This window comes from Parasteatoda tepidariorum, chromosome 7, assembly GCF_982258835.1.
Source record: "Parasteatoda tepidariorum strain Cologne lab strain chromosome 7, Ptep-v5.0, whole genome shotgun sequence".
Classification (NCBI taxonomy): Eukaryota; Metazoa; Arthropoda; class Arachnida; order Araneae; family Theridiidae; genus Parasteatoda; species Parasteatoda tepidariorum.
Window position 1 is genome coordinate 65,783,545 of NC_141761.1, and position 13,028 is coordinate 65,796,572.

Below are 13,028 nucleotides of genomic sequence, written 5' to 3' on the forward strand. Positions count from 1 at the left end.
TAGTGAAATGTGAAAATTCACGTTGAGCATTAAAACGAGATTGATAAATGTTTTAAGACTTTTAATGTAGTAAGGTCACCAGAAATTTCTGTTTATTTTACCGTTTAAGTGAAATTTCTTTTCCCATAATTGTAAATGTAAATTCTATAACCGGTGTTGAACAGCCAGCCCGATTCTGAGCTTACGACTATCAATGTTAAACTCCATAGCCTTGTCATTTCGAACCCATTCCAAAAGACAAGGGAACTCCTGAATCAAATATTGGGACAAACTAGCTTTCGTGAAGAACTTTTTGATAGAATTAACCTCTATTTGCTTTACATGTGTGGAAAATCACAAAAATCTCCCACAGTACGCCCGATGGCTAGGGGATTCTAACCCATGATCCATCTACCACCGAGGATATTTTACATCAGCATTGTGGTCAGTGCGAGCCGGGAGCAAAATTCGTATAAACCAGCTAACGTCGGAATTCGAACCTGGATCACCTCATCGGGAGGCGAACGTTCTATCCCCTTAGCCACGGTAATTAGTACATATAGATTTAAAAAAAATTTGTTCATTTTGGCATTTTTCTGTAAAATGATCTTACTATTATCATCATTGATGGTGTTCGAAAATCTTGTTTGTTGCAGTGAATATTTTATTTTAAATTTCGTATTCATTATTACCAAACCAAAAATGTTTCTTTATTTCCATTTTGATGGAATTCATCATATAAAATGCAATGCTGCAATAGAACTTTATCAATAGACATGTTTAAGGAAACAAATTTTAGACCATATTAATATGATTTCATTTCAGTTCAGGAAACACATATTCGAGATAATATAATTTTTCGGAATGTTCCGAATTATTTGGCATTTTCTATTTTCCATGAGTATATTTTCTTAATTTCCTGTTTACAGTTTCTAACTCAAACGAAATTTTTTTTTTGTTTTTAACTGAAAGATTTTAGCTGATGCTAATTCATTGTGTGCTAGTTCAAAAATGTAAATATCATCTTGTCTCCTGGAAATTTAACATAACGGAACATTTAATTTTGATTTAACTATATTGCTTTTGTTTTTTGTTTGTTCTTTTTAGATTAATTTAACTGTATTGTGGTGTGTCATTATAAAATGTTTATTTGGTTAACATTATTCATTGATTAGCGTCTCTAAATCCTCAGATAGTAGATAGTGAAAATGATTATATAAATATCTAAAATAAACTTATCAAATGTAATCAAATTTTGGTAAAAAAGTTTTTTTTAAAAAATTTTTAAAATATATTTTTTTTTAGAATTTAGATAATCTAATAAAGATAAAATTAGTTTTAGCATCTGTGATATCCTTCCCTTTTTTAAAACAAAAACTCCTTTAAGATAAATATTCACTTTAATAATCAATACTCAAGATTCTTATTTTATTAAAATGTACACATCTTCCAAACCTATAATTTATATAAAATTAACATTTTTATACACGCTTTGCTATTATTTATGTTTTGCATAAAAATTCCATCCAAATAAACATACCCTTCCATTTTATCCCTTATGAGACGCAAACTTTCACAACCCAACGCTCCTTTGTAAAATAGCGTTCGAGAATCATTAATATTCCTTAGCGAGGAGCCTGCGAACTTTCAAAAAGTTTAACGGAATCATATAAAAAGAACTGTTCCTTTACCCTACCTCGATGAACTCTGGGTTTCAGCCTGCTTTGGATAAGACCCAAAATTACCCCCATATCTTATACTTATTTTTTGTGTTATCCTAATCTTGTAAGCACTGCTATTTACTTTTTTTTTCACCCTTTCTACCTTTATTTCTCTTGAGTTAACCGTTATTTCACACCCAAAGCTTTCATTCATCATTGATGTGTGGTTTTTGTTCTCTTTTAACCCTCTGCTCTTTTTTTTTTTTCTTGAAGAGATAAGAGGATTTTAAATAATGATATCTGTTATCCTCCTTTTACATTTGTAAAAAGAGATTTGTGTTTTTTTATCTTCCCTCTTCTTCCCTCTGTTTTTCAGGCAATAGAGGGTTGGATTTGAAATAAAATAAGTGTTTTGAAATATTGTTTTTTGATCGATAATCATCCCGGAAAAGCTTTGATGAATAAATGGATGCGTAAAATGCTTTTGCTTAGTTGAACATCTAGGTGCATTTTTAAGAACGGTTTTTTGCCTGCGGTTTTAACTTGCTTTTAGTTTGTAATAAGCATTTTTTTTTAAGGCTTACTTCGGTTTAAATTTTACTTTCGCGAATATAAACTGACATCCAAGTCATATTTTAATGCGACAGAAAACTTTGAAAGTCAGGCATTGGGTGTCTACTTTTATAGTTGAATGGTTGTTACGAGCCAGGGTAAGTGAGAGCGATTGAGTGTATGAATGAAACGTTGGCCGAATGAATGAGCGTGTGAGTGGATGGATGGTTGGATAAATGAATGAATGCGTGTATGAGTGAGTTATCAGAAGGCAATACTGTACTATCCTGGTGTTATAAATTGATGGTTCATTATCCACATAGCTAATAATAACTTTCTTGCAAGTCGTTGCAGTTTTTCAAATCGCAATATTGAGATCTTTTATAAGTATCTACATTTCTCATTATCACCCAAACATCTGTAAATTAAATAGCTACATAGATCGGTTGATCTAGGTCTTGTTTATTTATTTATTTTTCTACAAATAATGCCCTTGCGTTTTTACAATTTAATATTCTAAACAATTCTATACACAATTATTTTTACATTTTCTATTCTCTAAACTATTTTGTTCTCACTTTTCGGTCCTACTAATTTAATTAATAATTCCATTTATTACATAAACAGCTATTTTGCATCGTACAATTGCTTAACACCGTTTTATTTCCTCCCAGCGGAGCTTATTTAAGGCTTCTTTTTTTTCCACGAGAACTCCCAGTCGTCTAATATCGTCCAATTACGATTTGTACGGAACAAATTTCCCTGAACCAGTTTTTCTGCAACGTCGACGATCTTTAAGCTACTTGCTTCCAGACTCCAAATAAAAGTAATGACGTTCCTTTTGCCTTGATCTCTAACGCAGCGAATGAGCCGGAAATATTTAAACGGAAAAAAAGGGGGTATGTTTCCTTTCCTATCCCTTACCCAACTTAGTTTTAGTTTCTCCCTAAATCCCAGTAAATTAAGATACACAAAGCTCGCCTTTAGAAAACATGAAACCTTGTTTCTGTCGCATTTATATCTGTTTCGTGATTTTTTTTTCACTCATTTTCTATGGCCTCTCTTTTGAAATGTATTGTTTACTTCACGAAATTTGTTTTCTGGATGTGGAATTATAATTTAATGGAACCTCTGCATAATGCAGTAAGGAGAAAGATTCATTTGGAATTTTGCTTGCTTGTTAAATCATGCGGATCCACCGTCATTATTTTTTATTCGTATTATCGTTTTATTTTTATAATGAGTTGGAAATAACAGCCTACTGGTTTGATATCCCCAGTGTTCTAATTTTTTGGGGTTTGTGTCTTTGGAGTGATTATGTTTTCTTTGAAATACATGAATGTGTTGTGACCGACTTCAATTGATGGGCTTCTATGCTTAAAATGATTTTATATTTTCATTTTATATATTTTTTGAATTTCTGTGAAAATAAGTCGAAAACAAAAATTTAAAATTGAAACAAAAATTTTAAAATGAAATTTTTTTTAAAAAAACCCCTTACAATACCTGTTTAGAAAAAATAAGTGTATTGTAATGTTACAGGGTAATCTTTTTACTGGATTTTCTTATAAATCAGTTAAAAAAGGACAATAGTGGAGTTATTTTTTTAAAAAAGTATTTCTTATTTTTGTGAAGTGGATCGCTTATGACTTATGACATAAGCAACTGATATGCCCATTTTCTGTGATTTTATGTTAAATTAGGAACTCCTTTTTTTTCAGTTTTATAATTACTACTTGGTTTTTTATTAAAACTTTACATTGAAATTTATTTACGTTTAAAAAAAACTTCTGATAAATATGTTAGTTATTTTTTTAAAACTATCTTTACAACAACAAGGTTTATACACATTATCATTTAAAATTTCGAAACATTAGAAGTACTCAAAACGTTTTTCATTATAAAAACCATTCTAGAAAAAATAAAAATAATAATTTGCAAGTGTATTTTGTGTTTATGTTGTTATGGGTCAAAACCGTTTTTAGAAAGTATTTTAACGAAATAAATAATTATTTTCCGATTTTTATGTAACTAAAATACATCCACTTGTGATTCCCTTACTTGTCCCCATTATTGAATTAAAATATAAAAAAACAAAGTGTTTCTAAATAAATAAGCAATAGTTATACTCATATTTTTTTCATTTTATAATGTTAATTATTGATGTTAATGAATGTTAAAATATTAATCGTAATGAAATATTGTTATATAGAATGTTAAATATTATATATTAATAATTATTTTTGTCATCAGAAAATCAATTTTTGATGATAAAAAAATATTACCCCAACATTATTTTAATGTATCTCGAGTGTTTTGCATCTTTTCCTCAAGGTATTAATATCACAACATGATATTAATCCTCCTAAATCAAATCGGAAGAAAATCTTTTAATAATAATTTTTATGAATTATTACTAGCAACATAGAGCTTTGCGTGTGGAAATTTTTTTTCATTTATCATTCCCTCGTACCTTTTCTTTTTTTTTTTTAAGTAAAATGAAAAGTAATAATAAAATAAAAGATTTTAAAAACTACGTTTTTAAAGTGGTCTAAAAAGGCAAAATAATAATTCTGTTTTTGTCTGGCAAAAACAGAATTACTATTTTTCCTTTTTGGATCACTTTGAAAGAGTAATTTTTAAAATATTTTATTTTATTTTTATTATTTTTTTTTATTTTTATTAAAAAAAAGAAAATGCAGGTGCATCATTCATGCCCTGCATTTTTCGTTTTTTGTCTCACAAAAATATAATTATCTTCTTCTTTAAAAAAGTTGTTTTTAAAATTGATATTTTATTTTATTGTTTTCTTTTGTTAGTTATCTGCCTCTTAGTTTGTTCTTGGAAAGTCAGCAAATGTTCGATCAACAATAATATAACGAAATATTCTGCATTCATATTTGAGAAAACAATTGTAACTTTTATTGGTATCAGGTGTAAAGTTCCAATTAAAATCTCAATAATCTAGCTACTGGAAAATAATGGAATTTTAATTGACGATAATTTCAATTTGACCTTAATATGTCGATAAATTCTGAGTGTAGTGGTCAGAATACCATTAAAAATATATATTGTTATTGTTCAATGATTAGACATATCATTGATATGATATTGATCAGTTAACAACAGAACGCGTAACTCAGAACACAAGTAAAAATTATATAATTTTATTTGGTTCAAAAGTGGTCAAAATTTCTGTTAACTATAATTTGACGACCAATAGAAACGAATGAAATTTGCATCGTTATCAGGCATGAAGCTATAGTTAAAATTGAGCTTAGTAGCTGCTCGGGTTAGTGTTGGAATCTCCATTGACTATAAATTCTTTTTGGCGTGTTAGTTGCGTGCTCTAGATAGTCTGAATTTTGTTTAACTCTAATTTCTATATGTGATGCATATGCTTTAAATTGACGAAAAAAATCTTCTTGTATCGATTAACACTGTTTTTCGAAGCTCCGTCGCCAAGGAAAATAAGAAAAACCATAGATTAGGTGCCTTATACTTGAAGCAAATATATATGCATCAACATTAATAAAACAGCACAATTCAAGAAGTGAATATAATAAGTTGATTTTTTGAAATTTAACATATTAGCATGTGGTTTAATAATAATAATAAAGAAAAACAAATAAGCAACTACTGTTGTTATATTTTAATAATAAATTTTTTACTACTTTATAAACTACTTTTTTACTACTTGTTTTAATTGGAAACTACAATGATATTTTAAGTTACATTCTCTTCAATTTAGTTTTAATTTTTTTTTGAGCCCCTAAATGACTTTTTTCCCGAGAACGACCCATAGAACTTTTTTTTTTCTTTTAGATTAAACAGAGTTAAAAGCAAGAGGACAAAAATGTGATTGCAACTCTATATTATAGTGTATTTATATTTTAGTGTATTTATTTTACATGTATTGTATTTAAGGGAAGGAGATCCTTCATATTTCCCATGAAATTTCTGCATTTGTTATATATATGTTTTGTAAGTTTACCAAACTAATCTAATAAAAATATATATTTTTAAACTGTTTAGGACGGATAAGATTTCTTTTATATGTTCTTGTAACCTCCTGAATATATCTAATATGTATTCCTAATAAATTATGTTGAGTTTTATCTTTACGTCTGATTTTTATTAAAACGAACTTTCTGTCAGAATTAGAGGCGCATCTTCTCGATTACAGGAGACATTTATTCGCGGTGAGGATAAAAAAAAAACTCTCTGATGTTTGTCAGGCTATCTGACAGCTGTAAATTTATGATGTCCTTATTACGAAACTTATTGCAACCTCTCCGCTTTATTTCCAAACTCGTTCCGTTTTCCCACTATCTTCTCTGTGATTTGGAATTTTACTTGTGTGTTACACAACAAACCACTTTGCGTGCTACACAAGATCTCGTCTGTCAAGCTCCGACTTCTGCTGTTATTATTATTTGGATATCTTCTTGCTTGTTATTCTTACCAGCTTTGTAAGATTTTTTTTTCAATGGTAGTAAAGATGGAGCATCGCTGGATGGGTGGAGTATTTATATTGCTCGCGTTTTCTTTATGGGTTGCCCATCTCTTTTGCTATCATCACCGCTTTCATTTTTGTGAGGACAAATAGCTGCAACAACCATACCATTTATTACGCTTTTTTTTTCATTATGTCACAGCGATATTGTCTGGGCTTATCATTTGGCTCGTATAGCGCTTCGCCCCTTTTCTTCTCCCTTTACAACCTTCCACTATCATTTGCTTTTATTCTAGAACATTCTGTGACCCTCCTCACTTATATCAGAGATAGATACGCGGACGATATATTTGGTGGTGTGTATTCTTTTGTGTTTATTTATCCCTGTACTTTTTTATTTCAGTCTGGGAAATCTTTGCTCATTTTTGAAAAACGGGTTTTTGTCACATACTGAATAAAGTATAAAATCATCGTTTGAGTTCAGAAATTATTTTCATATCACATGCCTATCTATCACACTAAATTTCAATCTAACGTCTTTAAATAATAAAAATAACATTGAGATATATCGGGTGTTCTAAGAGAGACATATCATTTGGAAAAGTTCTTAAATAAAATAGAAGGGAGGCAGAAATGTAAGGTTTGCTGCGCTTTACTTAGGGAATGATAGTATTTATTTTCACCAAGTTTAAAAATTAGTTACTAAGTTTGTCAACAGACGGCGTGCTAACTACAAAAATTATAAATCTGTGTTTTTTTAAATAACCTATTTACAGCAATAAAATGGTGCCGTTTCTGGGAGGAATTAACAGATGTATACCAAACCATTTAAACTAATTTTTAGTTTAAATGGTTTAGTATGTAGCTGAAAACATTGTTTGAAAGCTCTTCGAGTGTTCAGCGTTGTTTGTTAACGAACGATGTGATTAATTTTGAAATTTAGAAAAAATATTTAAGTAGCCTCCATTTTTTTATTTTATTTTTTACTTTAGAATTGTCAGAATAATACCTTAAGCAAAGCAAACATCAAGGCTGAACTGAAATTCTTTTGGTTACCTAACGTAAATATCATGTGTTTTGGTAGGTTTTGTACTAATTATGCTTTGAAGATGCCTCCATTCTGCTTAGTAGATTTTTTAGTTTAGCTAGTCATTTTTAATTTACTTTGTAGGTATCTTTGTCTTTCCTTCTCTCCAAATCAAAATTTCTTGGATTGTGAGCCTTCTCGCAACTCCTTTGTTTTTAATCTTACGATTTAGAATAAACTTATTGATTTAGAATTAACTATGTAAATTTTATCCCTTAGATGGCTAATTGCTCGCCGTTAATTGATGGTGTAGCGTGTCTACCGCTACAATGACTCAACTCCAATTCACTAGTATAACATGTTAATTCGATTCTATGTTGGAGTACTTTTTCATAGATGATAGTTGACATTGTCATTGACACTCGTTCCACATTGGTGACCTTCGGACGTGATCTGACCATGCCTACCATAACAGAAACACCCACTTCGACTAGAACACGCGCACTTTGATAGATGGTTCACATTGAACGGTTGACTTGCTGTTGCTGACAGCGATAGTCCTCCTCGCGCCGTTGCTACTCGATTACACACAGCGGTGTTCTGTATATAGTTTGTTTACGGTATGAACTTCCCCCGCCACAATGTCTGAGGCTGTCTACTGCTACGGAAACAAGAATAACGCATTTCATGGAGGGTAGCTTCTCTTCACTCTAGGGCTAACACAATAGACCGAAGAACAAGATTCCCTGTCTCACGCCGACCAGAGCCAAAACTTGTCCTTAGCAGTGACCCCACACCCCTACTTGAAATAGTTAAATCTCGTTACTATAGTCAGTGCAACAGCGAATAGTTAGGAGAGTTCTTACTTTGGACAAACTATGTACTCGACTGCTATTAGCAACACAGGATTTACTGCGCCTACAACTGTGATCTTAGTACAGTTTTTACGATCAGTACTCAAAGATTGGTGATCTCACAAAAACAGCAATGAATCAACAAGTGCTATCCGTTCATCGAATTTTTTTACTGATAAAATTCTAGTGTGGGAGTACTGAGGCTTGTATACCACTACAATTATTCAATTTCAATTCACTAGTATATAAGGCAAGTTAACTCGATGCTTTCGTCTTATAAAAAAATGCCGTTCTCTCAAAGCGCAATCTATGATATATTTAAAGTTAGTAATTTAGCTATGTGTTAGTACTTCAGCTATCAGTTAACTACAACATTATTTTTTTTTTTAGTATGTTGAGCTATTCCTTATTTCGTGAATATTTTCCAGCAATTAAAACTTGTATAACTATTCTAATATTGTTCACCTAAGGGCACAGTGATTTTGCGTTTCCTCTTAATATACTGTGTATAATATGTGCAAGGAAAACACAAGTAAATATTTTTTCTCCAGATTTGAGGGTAAACCCTGTATTAGTTTTATACCAAATGGCACCTCTTTAAGGGATTCCGTAAAAGAATCGATGGAAAAATTTATAAAAACCACCAAAATTTATTAAAAAAAACATTAATAAAAGCCATAATATATTGAGAGTATACTTGTTTTCATAATTAAGTATATAATTGCTTAGTTCTGCTTTTGATTAGAACAAATTAAAAAGAAGGATTTATTCTGAATTAACTTTAAATAATGTTGGTCATGTGACTGATTGTGCATGAAAAAATTAATAAATGCTTTTATCTTGATTAATAACAAATCTTTTAAATACATGTAATTATTATTTTTTTTTAAAATTACATTTTTGGAATTTAACTTTTCTTTATTTAAATAATTTTAATATCCTTTTAGGAATTTTGCATTATTAATTATATGAATTTTTTGGTCATAAGGATGTTCGTTAATATTATTTTATTTATTTTTCCTCATTAAATTTATTGCATTACTGTAATTTTTTTGTGCTAATGCTTAATTTCCCCCCGCCGAAAACTTAATGATTTGTTTTATTTAATCTTGCTCTGCTTTTCGTTTAACTTAATTGTAGATATGATTTTTTTTTATGCTACATAAAGCGAAGCTCTTTTTTTTGTTAATTAAAATTTAATTCCGTATTTACGCACTTTTATTACAGAACAGTTTTTTCTAAATATTTTTTTCTTCTTTTAGTCATAGTAATTTGTGTAAAAAAATTCATACTAGTGGATTTTTTATTTTCTTATTTCCCCTCCTCACCTGCGTTCCATTGGTCTTTTTTTCGCTCTTTGGCACTTTTAGATCCTACCTACTAACATACAAAAAGAAAGAGGCTTAAAATGAAAAGAACAAAAGACTTGAAAACTTGTACGCTAATCGCCATCTTCTTCTGTATACACTCCTTCTCCCCCTTCCCCATCATAGCTTCTTTTATCGGAACCAATAGAGCGAAAAATCCTCTTTTTTTTCCCTCTCAAAAAGAGAATAAGATGGCAGGTGATAGTGCTTCTGTTCTTTTCACCTTTGCGAACTCGCAAAGCGGGGGTGGTTTTTAGGGATTTTTTTGTTCTTTCAGAAATGGGGTAGTAGGATTTCTGAAATCCTCTCCTTCTCTTTACTGGATACGAATTCTAGAAATTTCTTTCTTTGGCATCATATGAAGCAACATGAAGTCTTAATCTTGAATTCATTGTGGATGGGCAGGGGGCAAAGCAAGGATTTGAAGGGAGACAATAACCTCGCTATCTCATTTCACCGTTGTGGAATTAATTTCATTTTCGATTTTACTTTTCCTCTTTGGCGGTAATGTTAAAAGGATTTGAAGGTAACAACAGATATATCATAGGTCTCGTCTAAAAAAATTAAATATTTTTTATTAATTTATTGCTAGTAATACCAGTTAGAAGGTTGCAGAATCAAGTATGTAGACGAAGGAAAAAATAAAACGCCCTTCATTACTTTTAATATAATGATCAGATTTTCACATATCAACACTGAAGTCAAACATATCACTGGCTGTGGTCAGTAAGCGGTTAGGTGATCCCTTTGATCATCCTGTGTAGGGACCGAGGGTGCGCACTATCAGTCTTATTCATACTGTTCAACCGTAAAGTGCTCGACTACGTGCGGGCTACTAAAGCAGAAGAGTCACCCCCTCTGTAGAGGGTCAAAATTGCGATGGCATGTCTTCGAATCATCCTCAAGGATGTTTCCCAGACCGTCGCCAATAGCCCATTGTGCAGCTCTTGTACGATGTAAATAAAGTACCTACCTACCTTTCATTTATCAAATAAATGCCTGGATGAGATAAGCTAATGTTAAATGTATAATGTTGACTATTTATAAAGTTACGAAATTATACTTAAAAATGTACTTTCACTGTTAAATATACACCCCTCTTGATTGATTTGGATTAATTTTTCAAACATGTAAAGACCTTCCCAAGAAATTGAACGAATGAGATATTACTTTATTAAGAACTTTATTCGCTTCAAAAATATACATATTGGAAATAACAGTCGGAAATAACAGTCGACATATTTCAGACGCTCAAAAACAGGCTTCAATTTTAAAGATTTGAAATTTGAAAAATGATTTAAAATCTTAAAATCAATCTTCTTTCTTCTCATTCACGTATGGTAAGTCTTGAAAATGGCGCCTATTTTTGAGAGGTTAAAACTGCTATTTTATTTTCTACTTCATATTTTTGAATCGAATGAAGTGTTTAATACGTTAATATGAAGTAATATTTCGGTCTTTTCACTAAATGGGACCAAAATACATCCCTTCTAACAAAGTTTAGTTTGAAAAACTTAATTTTTTTTAATCTATAAAGCTATGTTAACTTTTATTTGAATAGGAGAGGTTAAGTGACGTTGGGAATTTTCAGGGTGAAAAAAATAGAAAACTTAGAAGTGAATAGACATGACATTTTACATTTATTCGAGAAAACGGTACAACACATGAGTTGAGATGTTCACAAAATAAAACAAGGTGATGGATAGTATATTTACAAGCGAATAAGTTAACTGAGCTTTTTCTCTCCTTTCGCTAACAAAACTCGAAGTACACTGAAAGAGTTATGAACTTTCTCATGATCACGTGACGTCATTTTTTTCGTCGTTCTGCCTTGCAGGCAAACCGTGTTCGACAACGTCTTATTTCATAATTTAATGGTTAACACTAATTTTTTTAGTATATCGAATTAGGTTTTCAAAAGGTATAGGAAAATCTAATTTTTTAATTTTTTACAATCATAAGTTTTTAGTACAATTTAACTTTACTAGTGGGCTGCGCCTCCTGCTCGCTAATGCTCGCCAACCCCCGAAAATTGCTACGCAATCTTATATGATTTGCTTCGCAAACCAAGCTCGCTTCGCTCGCTACTAACTTAGGTATATTGTAAATGCACAAAATTCTAAGAATTCAAAACAATCATTCAAATCCATATAAAAACTTTTTTTTAAAAAAAAATTACATCTTTTTAGTAAATACTAAGTCATTAAAATAAATTTGAATTCAAATAAATGACATGTAATTCGTTAAACCTATTAGAAATGTTCTATAGTATAATTCGTGATATAGATCAAAAATCGTCAAATAAATTCGTAATATATAAATTCGTGAAAAAAAGCGCTTTCGACAAAATACTAAAATAGAGATCTATCGACAAAGACTACTCACTTCTGCATAGCTTAATAGTATGAGATTGCCGCAGCTGATGTTCTCTGGTTATTTCTGCTTCCGTTTTTAAAAGCGCTATATGTTGAGCCACCTCAGCTAGATTTGGCATGTGACATTTTTAGCGGCAATCATTGATCGATTCGCCGTGTAAGAGAAATAGTAACGTAAACAAAACAAAGCAAACGTTGCCACCGGCGGAAAAGAAATACAGCCAAAATTTGGGAGCCACGTAAGAGAATTGTATATATTAGATTTTGGAGAGTATGTACATTTTTTCGACCTATGTGGTCTGTTTATTAACATTTTAAACTTTCAGTTATCTCGATGTCATCGTAAATTTATTCTGTTAGAGAAATATATTCTTTATTAAAGAATTTTTTTTTGATTATGATTTGAAAAGTGTGATAAGATATACTAATGCTATATTTTATAAATGCTTGCTCTTTTCATAATTTATTCAATATATTGCTAATAGAAATAATATATTTAATATATATAATATATTTAGAAATAATAATATATATCAAAAAATGCTATTTCTATTTTATTGACATTTTACTTGAAATGATTCCATAAGGGCAATTGAAAGATTAATAATAAATCCCCCCCCCCCCCATAAAAAGAAGAACCCCCAAAAGAACTAGAACCGTTTTTGATTTGACTACTAATTTCATGTATTTTCCTTCTTTAATTATTGTCCTAAATTCATGTCTATCTTCATGTAGATCATCTGCATTTCTTTTGTTC

General features: G+C 30.5%; 1 protein-coding gene across 1 annotated transcript in view; it reads left to right on the top strand.

Annotated features, from left to right (window-relative positions):
• Nucleotides 1–13,028, top strand: part of hwt (SH2 domain-containing adapter heavyweight) — a 351,568-nt gene that overhangs the window by 103,345 nt on the left and 235,195 nt on the right. The gene's annotated exons all lie outside the window — the stretch shown is intronic.